Genomic DNA, 16,093 nt, shown 5'->3' with positions numbered 1-16,093 from the left:
TGCACTGATAAATAAGCGGCAGCTATGGATTGAGTTTGTTCTGAAATGTTCTGAAATCCCTTTGCACTTATAACCCTTATTGAATAAGAGAATGTTTTGTATGTCGGTTTGTCCTGTCAGATTCCCTCTCTGCTAGCAGCACTTGGTATGTTACACCTGTAGAAAATGGGATTTGGAAGTAGCAGCCCATCTTGGACGGACGGTTGTCATCCTCCCAAGCAGTGAGAGGCAGTTTATCAGACACACTTCTCCTGTCTCCTCAGGGGCTCGTTGCTTTCTTGCTGTCTGTGGGTTTGAGCAAACCCTGCCCTGTGTTTCTGTACACTGTCTTGTCTTGTTCCGAGAGACCTGGGGTCTGAAAAGGAAAGAAACAATAAACCCTGAAGTGCCAATCAGCTCCATGAATAGGAGACGTTTAGACTGGTCAGGTGCAGGGAAAACATTTCTGCTTAACTCCTTAGAAGCTGAAGAGTGCTTGTGGTAGGATCTTGGAAGGTGCTCTTCTTGGAGGGAAGGGTCAGTTCTTATTGTGGTCAGTTAGAAGGGAAGATGGAGACTCCTGGCACAGGTCAGTTTGACCTGCAGCCATAGACACGTAAGCCTGAAATCTGTGAGGTTCACCAGACGTTTGCACTCAGGGGAAGCAAACCCAGCAGGCACTGAGCTGTAGTTGTGAGGAGAGCCCTGACTGACTGACAGCCTCCACGGTGTGTGTGTGTAGGTCCGTGCTCGCTTTTGTTTGTGCAGTTCCCCATGCTCTGGTTTGTTGGTTTGTTTGTTTTTTTTTTTTTTCCTTTTGACATTTGTTTTTGTTTCTCGAAAAGGAATTTCCCAGACCAAAACCTTCGTTAAGACATATGTGAGTGTGCATGGGTGGGTCTTTGTGTATGCACTCCATTAATCGTATTGTATGGCCCTGAGTGTGTTTGGATGCCTGTATGGGCCACAAATCCACAGGAGAGTGTTCAGACATAAATCCATGTGTGGAGGGAAAAGAGTGTGAATGCAAGCACATGTATTTCGTGTGTATTTGTGCAGTGAGTGGTTGATGAGGGATTCACAGGGGTCACTGTGTGTGTAACTGAGCCCATGTGACTGTCTGCCCGTGCGAGTTGGACCTGCTTATGGATGAGGGTTTGTGCCTGGGAGTTCCCTGAATGCTGGAATGTTCCCCTGCATGAGTGTGCACGTGCACGTCCAGCTCAGCAGACGTTCATTAGCATGGCTGTGCATTCCAAAACAGTGAAGAGCCATGTGCTCGCAAGGCAGGCACCCCGCAGCATTTCTGAGTCCTTCAGGAAGCCTTTGCTTAAAACACTTCCATGGTGGGGAAATCTGTCAATCAGTAAGTCCAATCACGTCCAATCACTTGCTTCCTGCAGCCTGAGAATATCCCCTAAGTCCCCCCAACGAGCTCCACAGACACACAAAGGCATCTCACACAACTGAGTAAGTGCAAAGGGCACAGAGAAGGTTAAAATCTGGGGGGTTTAAAAACTTCAGAGTGGCACAGTTTCTGCCAAATTCACCTTTAAATTGCCTGACTCTGAAGCTGCCTTTTCAGAGCATTGTTCTCAGTGACTGTTGTACAGCTAACTTTGTAGCCACAAAAGGAAGATTTTTCTTCTTCCCCAAAATTTTTTGGAAATATTTAATGTTTGTTTTGGGACACTCTTAAGCCACTTCTTAAGTAACTAAAGAGGGAGGAGAGGACTTTTTAATCTTTTGCTAAAAAAAGGAACTTCCAAGGCAGAGACCACATCTACCGTGTGTCAACTCTCTTTAAGATCAAGAATGACTTCTGGGGAGTAAGATGAAAGATGGTATAATATATGAGGCCTGGGATGTAGGGCCTGTGGATTATTTTCCTTGGACTCTGATTAGATCCCTGTACCTCAGTCTTCCCATCACTGGAGACTGTTATTATTCCTTACATTAAAAAAGTATTGTTATTAGAGTTTGCAAAACCCTGTAAGCTCCTTATAAGAAAATCTTAAGGTGGTAAAAATTATTACTCTCTGTTATAATTGGAAATAAATTTTATAGGAGCTGAATAAAAAACAGCAGGTTTGGACTACATCATCTAGAAGTAGCCCCAAGCACAGAATAGCACTTCCTTCCTTTCCACATCAGCAGACACAGCCTGGAGTTGAGTACTGTAAAGGTGACTAACAGCCTGCTGTCCCCTCCTCCAGGCAAAGAAAGTGGCTCATTACTGTTTGTTGCTCTGTATCAAACGGGGAAATCAAGTTCGATTTGTGCTGTGCTACAGTGCCCAAAGAAATGAAAGACAAACAGTCAGACCCTGAGTCGCTGGGAAAGCTGTTAATGTGAACTCCTTCCTCGCAGTCGGAGAGGAAAGCTGACACTTCCTTGGTCCATAGGGTCCTTTTTCCTTCATCCTTTCCCCTGCCAGTGTCAGACCAAAGAGACTGCATGGCTCAGTCTTCATTTGCCACCAAAGAACTGCTCATTTCAGTGCCCACTGAGCTGGATGAGTCTCTGGCCAGCTGAGGGGTTGTTCATCCAGCTGCAGCCGGCAGCTCGTGGCCTGCAGATGTTCCAGAGGCATGTCCAGGTGGAAGCACGTGTGTCTCCAGAGCACCACAGTGACAGTGGGGGTGTTGTGTGTTTGATTCCGTCTGTCTGTCTGGACAGGATGTCAGGGAGGGAGGGTTTGTGCCTCTCTGTGGGCCTGTCTCTGAGGGCTTCTGCCAGTGCCTCTGAGCGTGTCTGCATGCGCAGGTGCCTCTGTGTTCGTCAGCTGTGCTTGGGGATGCATGAGGATGACTGAGCAAACCATCTGGGCTGGTATCCATCCTGCCTGTTCGTTCAGCACCACAGCTGCGTGTCTGAGTGTGTCTGTGAACGCTGCAGGAGGCACAGAGGAGGAGGAGTTACCCCCCACAGGTACACAAGGTGATGCAGCAGATGTGATGAGCCAGGGGCGTGAGCATGGTCACAAGATGAGAATTGTCAGGGACAGAGAACCGGTGACTTGAGGGATTTTGTGAAATAATGGAATATTTCCGTGCATAAAATGCCCTCCTGTTGTAGCAGCACACGTTTTCCTAAGCGTGAACATTGCGACTGGTTTGAGGGTTGATGGACATGGTGGGGTTTTAATGGGAGACATGACAGGAGGAGAGTGCAGTGTTGTGTGTGGGCTGATCCATGGTGGCATCTGGGAGACACAGGACTTGGGTGCTTCAGGAAGTAGCACTCCTGTGAAGAAGGCTAGGGAAACCCAAACCCCACCTTGGTGTATCCCTTCCCTAAAAAATGTTGGTCAGGTCTGTTTTGCCCAAGCCTTCTGGGTAATGGTTTGGTGTTTGTCCATCAGGTATTCAGGAGAGCTGAGCACTTCATGCCTTGCACTTCTGAAAATATTTCCAAATTCTGTTAGGAAGTCAGCAGAGGGTTGCAGCTTGCTTGAATCCTAAGTACTGATGCAGTAAGGTCAGAAAAATATCAAAGCATTGAGCTCCCAAGACTTGGAGACCTGTGCAGTGATTTCTCATTTAGCCTATTTTATTTCTGATGTAAAGCAGCTCAGGCTTAAACCAGGCGCATGAGGCCCTTTTTTACAATCATCTCGCTTTTGGTGTCAAGAGGCTTCATATTATTTGCCATGATCTCCTGCTCCCATTCTTTGGAATATCTGAAAGCCTATACTTAAATCTCCCTCTCACCTTCTCCTGCACTCCTCCCTTTTAACCCACACCCCGCCTTTCTTCCTTTTCTCCCTTGCTCTCCTCTCCCCCGTCTCCAGCCACACTAAACCTCACGAGTTCATTTTCACTCTCAACCAATGTGTCTGAAGGCAGAGAACCAGTGGCTTGACTGCTGCAGTCCTTATTCAGGCGCGGTAGCCCCGGGCACGCGGCCTGCGCAAGGACTGCAGCGCTGGGCCCTGCGGCACAGCCCTGTGCACACACCCCTCCATGGGAGCAAGGATCGCGGGAAGGACGACATACATCCAGCCTGCACCTCAGTTGGGACTGGCATTCATATCTGTCGCTGTGTCTGTCTGTCTGTCTTTCTCTGCCTGTCTGGTTCTCTCTGCTTCCACGCCCTTTGCTGCTCAGATTTTGGCCATCAGCTGCCACCGGACGCAAATCTTTGCAATTCCTACAACTTGCAAGCTCGTTTACCCAAACCTTCCGGAAGAGGCAGAAAACATCTCCCTCCCTGTCCTTTCTCTCCCTCTCAAATGCCATCTGGGTAGAAGAGGCCTCCAAATTATGTAGCAAAGGGCTGGGGAAGCATAGTGGCTTCTTTTGACATCTTGTGTTGTCACACCCTTACTGCTGCCATCCCAGAAGTTGTCCGTAGTCCTGAGCTCTCCCTGTGTGCGTGTATATGTATGTATATATGACTTGTTTTCTTTTTGGAAAAGCTACTGATAAAATTGATGGGGGTGGGGAGGGTGGATTTAGTTTGTTTTGGGGTTTTTTTAACATCTGGTGGTGTTCTTATCATTGGAATGATTCAGGTAACGCACCACGGCGGCCCCAGCTGTAGGAAGCCACGTTGAAGCATGGTTGTGAGCTGTAGCAGTGGCAAGGGCTTTATTTTGCCTTTGAAGAACATCAGGAGAGCTGCCCTGAACTCTTCCACAGATTAGGCTTAGATCAATTTGAATTTGATCACCTCCCATGCTTAATCAACAATTTTAGTGCATGTTTTTCACCCTGTCTTGGTGAGAAAGAAGTATGGTATGACTATCCAACCACAACCATGTTTGAACAGGGTTATTTTTGGTTTTATTTATGTATATATTTGTCATGATGATGGGGCCTCTTTTTTTTTCTTTTTAAACCTCTTGTCTTTAAAATGTTGGTATTTTGAGTGCACTTCTAGAGTTCATAATGTGATTTGCTCTTTAAAAGAGGCGGTTTTGGTAACTGCGCAACTTTTTCTGTATGGAAATCTATATGAAATATGGACAATCAGAAAAAAGTATGTATTTTCTGCAAAAAAAGGGGATAGTAAATGCAAATTACTCCTTCCCCAGTTTACCTGAGTGTTTGAGCTGTTGCTAGCAGTGTTAGCACCACAAGAAGAAGGCAGGTAGTTCCCACTTTGAAAGACTGTTCATACTACCCAGTTTTAAGGAAGTACCTCAATATTGTGATTTCCACAAAATTGTTATACTTGGCTTCTGACGTTATTCCAGGCCCACGGAAAAATCAGAATGTATTCTAATGCAGGGAAGACTTTAGAGTAGCATAAAAATAAATGTGCCTTACTGGAAAAATTTAACCACACACATTCTCGTTAGTTAAAACAGGCAAAACAGAAGATAGAGAATCCAGGAGACCAAATTCTTAGAAGCTGAATGTGAAAGCAGCAAAAAGAAAGTTAGACAGCCCTGTGACTGTAAGACCTGATGCACAAACCTGTCTGGAGTCCTTCTGAGTGAAAATGTTTAAAATGGTGGGCCATAGCATCTCACTGACTGCCCTGAGGAGTGAATTGTGCTTTTAATTAGTGTAGGCTTGCACAAACACAAAACCTTGGTGGGTTTTAAGGCCTTTAGAGAAGTCCTGTTTTCTTATTTGACTGTAAATTATTGTTACAATAACAGTAAAAGCTAATAGTGGGAACACAAAGAACCACAGGCCTTGTCCTGTGTTGGTTCAATAGTAAAAATAAGTGTATGACATCTACATTTCAGTACAAAGAACTCTTTAAAAAGCCTACATCCAGATTTTCTGACCAGTATTTAATTTTACTTGCCATTTTTCTATCACAGCACTTTGAAGAAAAAACCCACTACAATATTCTGCCATCAACATCCCTGATATATTACAGTTCTATTTCATTTTCCTTTTAATCCCAATGTGTTTTTCCACAAAGCTAGTTAAAACACTCAAATTAAAAAGAACTACTCCAAGCTGATTATACTTTTCCATTGGCTTGCTAGCCAGGATAAATCATTCCTTTTGCCTAGCAAAAGTTTCTTTTAACTTTCCCTGAACTCTAATAGAGGTTGTATCTTTATACAAATCCACAGAAAAATCTCTGACTCTTGATTCCTTAGATCATCTCTGAATATATTAATGTTAATTAATGATCCCTAAGCGCCCTAAGTTAGATGGTCAAAAAGGTGCTTGTGTGAGTTCAAATCCAGTTGGTTCTGTCATCTTAGGCAATTCCTTGAAGCCGTGAAAGATGCTTCTGGAGTTTAGATCTCTTTTTTCTCAGACCTACCTTGCTGAGAATGCCCAAGGAATTTTCCAGCCTCGCTGTTCTGCATTCACAGACTGCAGTAACAGAGAGGGCACAATCCCCTGCATTTCACTTGCTCAGTTTTGCTGCAAAAGCTCCTGTTCTTCATGCAAATCACAAGGGCTTTTAGATTCAGTGCTACAAGACCTCACTGCGTGCACCATCTTGTACTATTGTGCATATTTGGAGAAATTCTAACTGGTCCCAGGCTGCACTGCCAGTGGCAGTGACAGCAACAGAGGTGAGGGAAGAAGGGAAGACACACACAAGCATTTTACTTGTTTTCCTCTTTGACTTGCTCTTCTCCCCCATCTTCTTCTCCCCAGTGACTTTCTCCACATTTTGCTGAAATCTGGGGCAGCCAAGGTTTTCAGCAAGGCAGTAGGCAGTTCCCCTCTACTTTGTGTCACAGTAGTTTTTCCTCTCTGTCTTCAGTCAAGATCCCATCAGCCCAGGGGAAGAGCTGCTCCCCTTTGTGAGGGTTTTTGTGCCAGGCACTGGACAGCCTTTGAGCATGGTGATGGTACCAGTTTGCAAACCCAAATGCACAGACTTCCCATTAAATACAGACCCAGTTGTGGGGAGTTCGCTGCTCACCCAGATTTGTAATCGAAGGTAAACACATATAAATTAATTTTACCCTTTCTAATACAGTCAGTACAACACCCTCATTTAGCTCTTGCCTTGCTTCCCCTACACTCTCATACACCAGCCAGCCAAACACAAGAGGGGTGTTTCTTTTATTATTTCTTAATAGACATCTGGTTTTAAAATGACTGTGCTCTTGCCATCACTCCCTGCTCTGTTCTTTGTGGAGACTGTCTGGCACAACCTGCCAACAAAATGACTTCTGCTTCATATATCTTCCTGGGCATCTGCTAAACAGGACCCATTCCCTGCTGCATCCAGATGACCAAGCTGTAGGGACTGGCTTGCTGCTTATGGTCAGCTGTTCGACGGCCAAAAATTATGACTTCACTCTAATTGCTGTTGCAGAGTAATGGACATCCCAGCTGGTCACATCCCAGCTGTTGTCTCCAAGTCCACTTTGAAGCTCAGAGACACCAGTCAGCTGTGCTGCCTGCTGAGCCTTGTCTGAGTGGCTGAGAGAAAATCTCCTTCATCCAAAGCCAGACATCTTCACATAAGATGAACAGACATGAAGGCAAGGATGCCTCAGCTGTAAAGAAACACTTGTTAATTGAAAAAACATCAAAACAAATTGATGTTTAGAGACAGGGAATTTTAGGCTCAACTGTTTGACCATACTTGAACATAGTAAATCACATACACTGAGCATTACATATCATCTAAACTATCCCTACCTTTGTTTTTTTTAATCAAAGAATTAATCGAATCAATACTAATTTATTCTTGGAAAGATGTGTAGAACAATAAAATGTTGCTCAGTAGCTTTGTAAGATCTATCCCCAGTCTCCACATGACCACTTCTAATGTTTTCTGATAATGCCTGTGATTGGCATTTCAAATCCCAGAATGACTCGTAGGCTTTATTGTATCCCATATTATCATACAGAAATCCAATATGAGTCTGTAGGCTGGTTTTTTTCTAGGAAGTGTTCTGCATCAACATTAAATAACTTTCTAATTTAAAAGGCAATGAAAAGACATGGACTGGGAATTAAATACTAGCTGCTACAAATCTCAGATGAAAATGGTCCATAACAAACTCTGTTTGTGCTGCTGGTATCTCTGGATATCCCCCCTTGAGAAAAGATTAATTACACAAAACTGACAGGGGCTGAGTTCACCTACAGTCATCTAGAGCCTCTTGCAATCCACAGTCCTGCTGCTTTGGAGTGAAGGTGGATTGGGTTTTCTCCTGCTTCCACTGGCATGTGCAGTTTCTTTAAGCACCTTCATCAAAGCACAAGATGGTTCATTCAACATCACGCTGTCCCAGAGCCTTTGGGCTTCCCAAAGGATGGATCCTGCAACACTGCATGTGGAATCTTTCAGCTGGTAGCCTACCTGCCTTCCTTCCCGAAAAAACTTCTCCTGGTCCAGTCTCCATCTGGCTCCAAGAGTCTCCAAAAAGTTATACTGAGGAGTGGGGATTTTACTGCAGACCACAGGCCTCCTTCCGACCTTAACGCCTCCAGTGTAATTCCCCATCACTTATCCAGGACTTGTACAGTACCACAAAGAGGCTACTGAAGTTTCCTTCTGGATTCGTGTGCTCCTGGAGTCCTACAAATTCCAAAGGTCTCCCTTCTCTCTTCGGCCTGAGGCTCCCCAGAGAAACCCGAGGAACACCAATACACAGAGAACACTACGTTTCACTCTGCTCTTCATTTTTCCTTCTTTCTTGTCCTTTTCCCACACCATGAAATCCTATCAGCTAATTCAGAAATAATTAACCAATATCTGCAGAAGTGCTCAAACATTCAGTGCACAGAAGACAAGCACAGCCACGGCAGAGGAAGGACATGCCTCTGGGAGTTTGCTGAATTCCTCAAATCTCCAGTCTATGGGGAAGAAGAAGCCAGTAGATGTCACTGATCCTCTCAGGACACAAAGCTCCTGCCTATCAATGGCTCAGGAAGTTCATCTCAGAGAAGAGCTTTGTTGCCATTCCCATTTCCAAGGTAGGCCGTGGGATGCTACAAGAAATGGAAAATCAGTTCTTATACAGTGCACAACAGCATGCCTTTAAAGTCATTAAGACTGCTGTGAATGTTTTGAACAGTCTCTTTCTTCTGTTTTATTTTGACATCAAAATCAATGTCATGGTCCTAGTACACAAGAACCTGAGCAGGCCAAGTGTGTCAGAGACCATCTCCGTGCTTGCAGACCTCTAGAGCAGCTGTGCCTTCACAACACTGCTACAGATAAGAAGTCAAGATGATGGATTTATTTGAGTGTTTGGGATGAAGGAACCTGGATGTGAAAATAACTTACTTGGAATGAGTCAAAACCAGATACAGGCTGTGCTCCTTTTGGAAAACCTGTCCCACAGATTTCTCTCCCTCTTCCCTCCCAGACAACAAAAAAAAAAAAAAAAGAGAATAATGAGCAATGTAATGCAGAACGTAAGTCTTTCTAAAGAGGTGGAGGAAAAGACTGCCCTTTCCAGCACAGTGATAAATACACTGCTGAGTTTGATGTTTAAAAGCCATGTTAACTTTGCCTTAGGAAATGCACATTGGACTGCTTAGGAACAGCAATGAGGACACTGTTGGATGGTAATAAAACTGAGGAAAGCTGGAGAGATACGGGAACTTAAATTCTCACTCTTGCTCTCTCTCCATCTTGCTCAGTGGTCTGTTCTCTCCCCAAGGTCGTGTCCCTCAGGCTGCTCCAGGCTGGGACAGACTGATCATCTCCTTTGGGAGCCATTGCCCTGTGAATCAAGAACTGGTCAAAGGAAAAGGCAAGTTTAATGAAAAAAAGTTCATCACACATGGCTCCTGGCAGAGGTGTTCAAATCAGCAAAACCTCTCCTCTGTTACTCAAACAGAAAATCCTCAAAGTCACTCTACCTGTAAAACAAAAGTAAAAGGTCCTGCACATAAGTAGATTTCAACATTTATTTTCATGGCTCAATTTATCTTCAGCAGCTTCTCATCCAGATGTTCTAGGGCTTTTTTTGGCTGCCTGTCCCACAAAACACAAATGATGAAACACAGGCAAGCTGCACCTGCCTCTCTGAGTCAGACCAGTACCTGTACCTGAAGATGAGCACTACATCTCTGATAGTGGTTAGTAGCTGCTTCTTTCACAGGAGTCCCCCAGCCTTGATTACTGTAAGACTTGATTACCCAGAGCTAATGAGAAGGATTATTAAAACATCCTGAAAATTAAGAATAATTTGCATAGATGTACTTTACCAATTGTTCTGCTTTTCTGGAAGTCATGGGAAAAAATAGAGCTTTTAGCTGTGTAAAAAAGCAGCCCTTTCATTACTTGTCCTCTAATTGTCAATCTAGGGTAATCTGCATAACCAAATTAAAGCAATTGACTTTCCTTATATTTACCTTAAGCACTTGGAACCATAAGACTACTGTCTGACAATTTCATGGGTATATATATGAAATTAATTAATAAGCTATTCAAATTGGTATGATTTGCATATTTGAAGCTAGTTAGAAAAGCAAGCTCCAGAATTTCAAAATCTTAGAATACATAGGAAATGAAGGGGAAAAAACTGATAGCTGCAGGACTCATTTGCTTAAAAAGTTACCTTGACCTTATTAACTGTATTCAAAACAGGCTTTTGTTGCATAGGGATATGGTAATGTTTCCCCTGAGGTCTGAGATCATGTGGAATCAGTGAAGGATAAATGCATATATATTGCATTGGGATGAGCTGACACTTGGTGTCTGTTGGCCCCCATGAGTTAGTGCAGGCAGAAATGTAATGGCAACTTCATTGCAGATGTCACATTTCTCCTAATTCCCCTTATTGCAACAAAGGAAATTTTAAGTCCCTGCAGCAGGAGTTCAGTCTCCTCTGCAGAGCTGTCTGAGTATTAGCATGTTATGCTGCACTGGAACACCCAGAGCTTTTTCCAGGGAAATCAGCAAGGCGTTCACCATTTGCCCCAGTAAAGGCAGCATCACACGCCTCAATTCCCTGTTTTCCTGTAAGATGATGCCCCTTTCTAATAGGCATTAAATGATCCAAAAAAGCCTCTAGTGCTTCACCCAGAGTAGAGCTATAGGGAGGCTCGATTTATTTTGTTTCCAAAAGCCCCTTGGAACATTTTTTTGTGTTTTAAAATAGAATGAAAATTTAAAGTTGAAAAACTTTCAGTAAAAAATAATTTCTGTTGAAATAATCAAGATTCAAAACATATGCTTAGGTAAAGTAAAAGCCGTTTAATCTGGCACGGATTTTTTTTCCTTAGTTATATATGATTTATAATGGAAATGTAAACCAAATTAAAATGTGTGAGGACAAAATGTGAGATATCAACCTTACATTTCTGAAATGCCTGTTTCAAAATTGGCATGTTTCTAGAGAACATTTGACTTTCAGCATCAGCATTCTTCTGACAGAAAATATTTTTGTAGGGAAAAAAAGTTTTATTTGAAATGTTCCCAGAAATTCTCGAAGAGCTGCACACTTAAAGGAAGAATGCACAGTTTGAGAAGCTTTTCTGGTTTGGTTTCTTTTTCTTTCCTCTGCTAATAATTTGATTTCACTGTAAGGTTGTGGGAATTGACAATTACGCCATCTGCAATCCAGTAGTTTTCCCTGTCAGAGAAATACCAGATACGTTTCTGCCTGGCCTTATAATAACTTCACAGACTTTGGTGGCTGGTGGGTTATCTCCAGGGTTCTTGTGATTAAAACCTCAGAGACAGCAGTGGCAGACAGATGGCTCTGGAAGGGGCTGTGGTAACTCCCCAGTGGAATGGCAGACTATTACCTGCCAGCAGCCAAGGTTGATTTGAAACCCTGACTTCTTCCAGCTCTCCACAAAGACTTGTGTAACTCAGCCTCCTGAGGTCACTTCAGAGTTTTGACACTACAGATACAAGAGGACGTCTTGTGTCTTCTTTTACCATGGCACAGATAACTTCTAAACCTCTTTTTTTCCCATACTTTGGTAAATTCTTGTTCTTCTTGAAACTCACGGCCTTGCAGATCCCATCTCAGTGTAACCACGTGGGAAGGAAAACTCTGGGGAAGAGCAGTATGGTTTGTCATTGCCGTATTTGCACTTTTAATTCCCCTCCACAGCTTGCCTATGGTTTTGATGAGTTCATTTCCCCAGAATGGCTCTTTCCACCCTTCATCTTGTGTCCAAAGTCACAGATGCAGCATGGCTGAAGCAGGACTCTTGAAGGAAACCTCTATATACAAAGACCTTGATCTAGAAAAGACTGACAGCCTACAAATGCAAAGGAACAACACAACAGCCCACTCAGGCGAGCTCTGCAGAGCAGATTCTCAGGGGGCACCCTTTCTGCAGGGAGGAGAAAAAAGCAAGAAGTGAACATTTATTACCCCCTTCCTCATGGGACAAGGCTGACAGACCAATTATCAAGTTTCCAACAGATACAGCATCTTCATAGGCAACTTCTCATTCCCCAACTTCAACAAAAATCAAGGAAATACCTTAGCAGACATCCATCACCAACAACCACCCACTCTAAGTAGTCTCCTAAAAGCTTCATCCATGAGCCACAGTTTCCTCAGTGGAGAAATGCCATTACAGATTTTTTGTCACAAAAAGCAGCGTAAGCATCTGACCACTCCTTCTCTTGAGAAATATGAAGCTACTCTGTCATGTTGTGGTGCCAGCATCTCAAACACACATTTCCTCTCATATCTTCTAACCTAGGGCTATCAGGCATAACTAGAAGGCTGCAGTTGTACCTCTGCATTGACTGAGACAACTCTAACTAGCAAAGCAGCTGTAGCATTGTGCATTCAGCTGCCTAAATGCTCTCCAGCTCCATTAAATGCTCTCTTGCAGAAGGAGATTCCTCCCTATGAATAAAAGTGGTGTTAGAAAGTAAAAAACAATCAGCAAGGAAGTTTTGCTCCTCAAACATCAGGGAAAAAGTCAGTTTGGACTTCCTAGCAAAGGCTGGATCCCCTCCAAGGGAATTGAACTCATCTTCAGTGTGTCCTGTGGTGTAAAAGAATTATTACCATCAGCAGTGCTGGCAGTGGGAATGCTCCCTGCCTGTCCTGTCATCTCAGTGCTTCAACAGCTACTGAACAGCTACTGATACTTATGCAGCAGTCAAGGAGGCTCCGTGGTTATATGGATTAAATATATACTGCACAGACCTAATGAAGCTCCCTTTCAGGCATTCCAGGTGCTGCTTCTCTGGAGAGCCATTACAGTTGTCAGCCAAAAGCCCCAGGGAACTCAAGCCTCCCAACGTGGTCCCCCATCTCTAGTGTTTCACAAGGGTGAGGTGGGATTAATATCTCTTCTCAGGAATTTTCTACTGAAACTTCCATTTGAACCTGTTTATTAAGACACTATGATTCTCTTCCAAAGCTTTATCTGTAAGATATGCTAAGCCATGGATATTTTAGGGAACTTTGATATTGCTGTCACTATACAAAGCCTTTTTGCCCATATTTTTGCTGCTGTTTTTCCAGCTCTGAAAAGCCACATCATCCCTTCTCAGAATTTCAGAATGGATTGCGTTACAGCATAAATACCTGACTATTTTCACTGTTACATATTGCTCTTGAAAGATTGAGACTGGTTCTCCTGGAGTGCAAATTTTATCCTCTCCTAGCACAACCTATCCTCTTCCAAAGCACAAGCCATTAAAAACTTTATCCTTGACCTGATGGCAGTATCAGACACCAAGTTTGATTTGTGAGACATTATGGAGGTTCCAAAGGACTCGGAGGAAGTTATGTTCTTATGTCCCCAGTAAACCTCACTCTCACCTACCCAGGCAGAGCGTGATTAGCAGGAACAGAATTACCTTATCCAGTGCTGTGGTCTCTGAGATTTTAAGTATCTCTCCATTGAATAAACCTGGCTTCTTTCCCAGAGACTTCTTTACCTGTGATCCCTGACTTCATGATGGGCGTAAGCTTTGCCTTTCTCTTTTGTACCTGTAGGGGCTCTAAGGATGCTCACAGGTTTGCAGCAGCTTAAGCAATTTATCTGTTTAGAAAGCTGGTGTTCTGGTACACACTGAACATGAATGAGATGTATGCAGGCAACAATATTCTGAGGAGGTTTTCAGACATGTTCCAGGGATCACTCAGTCTTTATCCTACTGAATTTTCACTTGGGCTTCTAGAACCTTCTCTTCTCTTTCTTGGCCTCTTTTGACCTCTCCTTAGCATCTCTGTTGCCTTTTTAGATATAGTGACATCAAAAGAAAGAAAAGAACCAAACCAAACAGTTCTCGTTGTACTCATCCCCCCGAGTGTCTTTACACAGGTTCATCCTGCCTCAGATATCTCTTTTCCCACTCAGCCTGCAGGTTCCCTTCTACATCACTCTAAACATGGCCTTGGACTTGTGATTTATACCTCAGGTCCCTTTTCTGTATGAGGTAAACTGCTCAGAACATCATCTGTGCCTGATCTCCCTGCTGTGGAGCTTTCCCATTCAGTGTGTTCTGGCTACTCATGCCCCAAAAGAGAAGGGCAGGATGGAAGGCTTGAAGTTCCTTTGCAGGTTAAACCCCATGCAGGAGCAGAGACAGCTGTAAATTAAACACTACAGCCAAGAGTGCTTTCTGCTCAGTGGTGTAGCTTCTCCAAAAGCTCTTTCAGAGACATTAAACAGACAAGGATTTGTTTTTCCACTTTGTTCTGAGACTTGTAGAAATGAAATCCTGTCCATTTCAGATGGGCAACAGACACTGGCTTTCATTCCCTGTACTTGTCACCATGCCTCCATCTCTGGGAACTGATGTGACCACTACATTATCAGGCGCCAGTTGCCTGGCCTTGTCGTAAAATTGGCATTCCCATATTACTGGCAAGGCTGAAGATTCTTGGATAATCCAGCAGTAGCTCTCTCAGCTTTAGAGTTCAGAATGGCCACACTTGAAAGTTCCAGTAATGGGTTCTCAGATACCTGTGTTTGGGTCCATGGCACAGGTGGTAGGATTTGTCTCCTTTCTGAAACCTTTTTGGGTATGAGAAAATGTATTCAGCAACCCAAAGCTGGGGATTGATTTCCCCCTCATGAACTCACACACTGTGCACAAGCACAGCAGGAACCTCAGCCCACAGTGCCACAGTTTGTATAAGTCCCATCTTGCCAGCATTAGCAGAACCTTTCCCGTGCTGCTTTTGAGCCCCTACCATAGGTTGTGATATAATTTGCTACATTTTTGACCACATCTTAAAACATCAGCCAGTTAGCTCAGGGAATAAGAGAAGAAATTACAATAAATGCACAATTTCCCACAGCACCTCAAAAGGCTTCTTCAGCCTGTCAGTCACAGATGCACCAACACTGTCAGCCAGAAAGGATGGAGAACCCCAAAAATTTTCAGGCTTTCTTCACTTATTTGGAAGGTAGTTTCTATCAGGAATGCAGCAAGTAACAGAATAAGGGTTCTTCCACTGTTAGAAAAGGTGATTTGCAGAACTAGAAAGAGGAAGGGGGATGGGACAGAGAAGCACTTTGCTGGAAAGATGTTTGCCTAGCAACACAAAATCAAAATCTATGCCTGACCTGTACGAAATGTCTCTATGGGCACTGCTGCTTTATTTGGTATTCAAGCCAACTTTCACCTGTATGTGATCTGAAAACACAAGAGCAAACATGTGAAAGAGGAGGATGAAAGCAGTGAAAGCTGACACTACCAAATCAATGAGTTAACCCGAATTATTATATGATAGGTGTACCCTGGCTTTTTAATTGTTCTCATTTGCCTATATCACCAAATAGGCTGTGCATCCAAACTACAGTTTTTCTTTAGGTAATACAATGCCAGTTTGATTACTGCAGCATCCTTGGAGAGCAGGAGCATGCTGCAGGAGTCCTCCATGGCACTAGAGGGGGATTCTGACTCTGACAGAAGAAGAAATACATCAGTTCCCACTTTGCTAAAGTAGCAGACAGGTTTGGCATGTGGTAGAGGTTAGGCCTGAAGGATTATGTTACTATTGAACTGAAGGACTCCTAATAAAGACAGTTCTATTTAATTTACAATTCTGCTTCTTACACCTAAGGATACTTGCAGCCTTGGGTACTTTTTAGAATTGCTCTCAGCATTGGAAATGGCCCCAGAGGTTAATCAAAATGTCAGGCCGAGTGTCTGCAGCAATTTGACTCTTCCAGGCGTGACCAGGGCTTGGCTCAGCTCAGCCTGGCCTCCAAGAACACGTCCATTGGGTCCCTAGGGCTTTGCTGGGAGGTGGGTGAAGGTGGAGCCAGCTAATTAG

The 16,093-nt window shown here is 43.7% G+C and overlaps 1 protein-coding gene across 25 annotated transcripts in view; it reads left to right on the top strand.

Moving 5' to 3' along the window:
- Positions 1-16,093, top strand: part of CACNA1C (calcium voltage-gated channel subunit alpha1 C) — a 463,884-nt gene that overhangs the window by 410,834 nt on the left and 36,957 nt on the right. The gene's annotated exons all lie outside the window — the stretch shown is intronic.

This window comes from Corvus cornix, chromosome 1A (genome assembly GCF_000738735.6).
Source record: "Corvus cornix cornix isolate S_Up_H32 chromosome 1A, ASM73873v5, whole genome shotgun sequence".
Classification (NCBI taxonomy): Eukaryota; Metazoa; Chordata; class Aves; order Passeriformes; family Corvidae; genus Corvus; species Corvus cornix.
The sequence above is the reverse complement of the archived record's forward strand: the minus strand, read 5'-3'. Positions and strand labels throughout refer to the sequence as shown.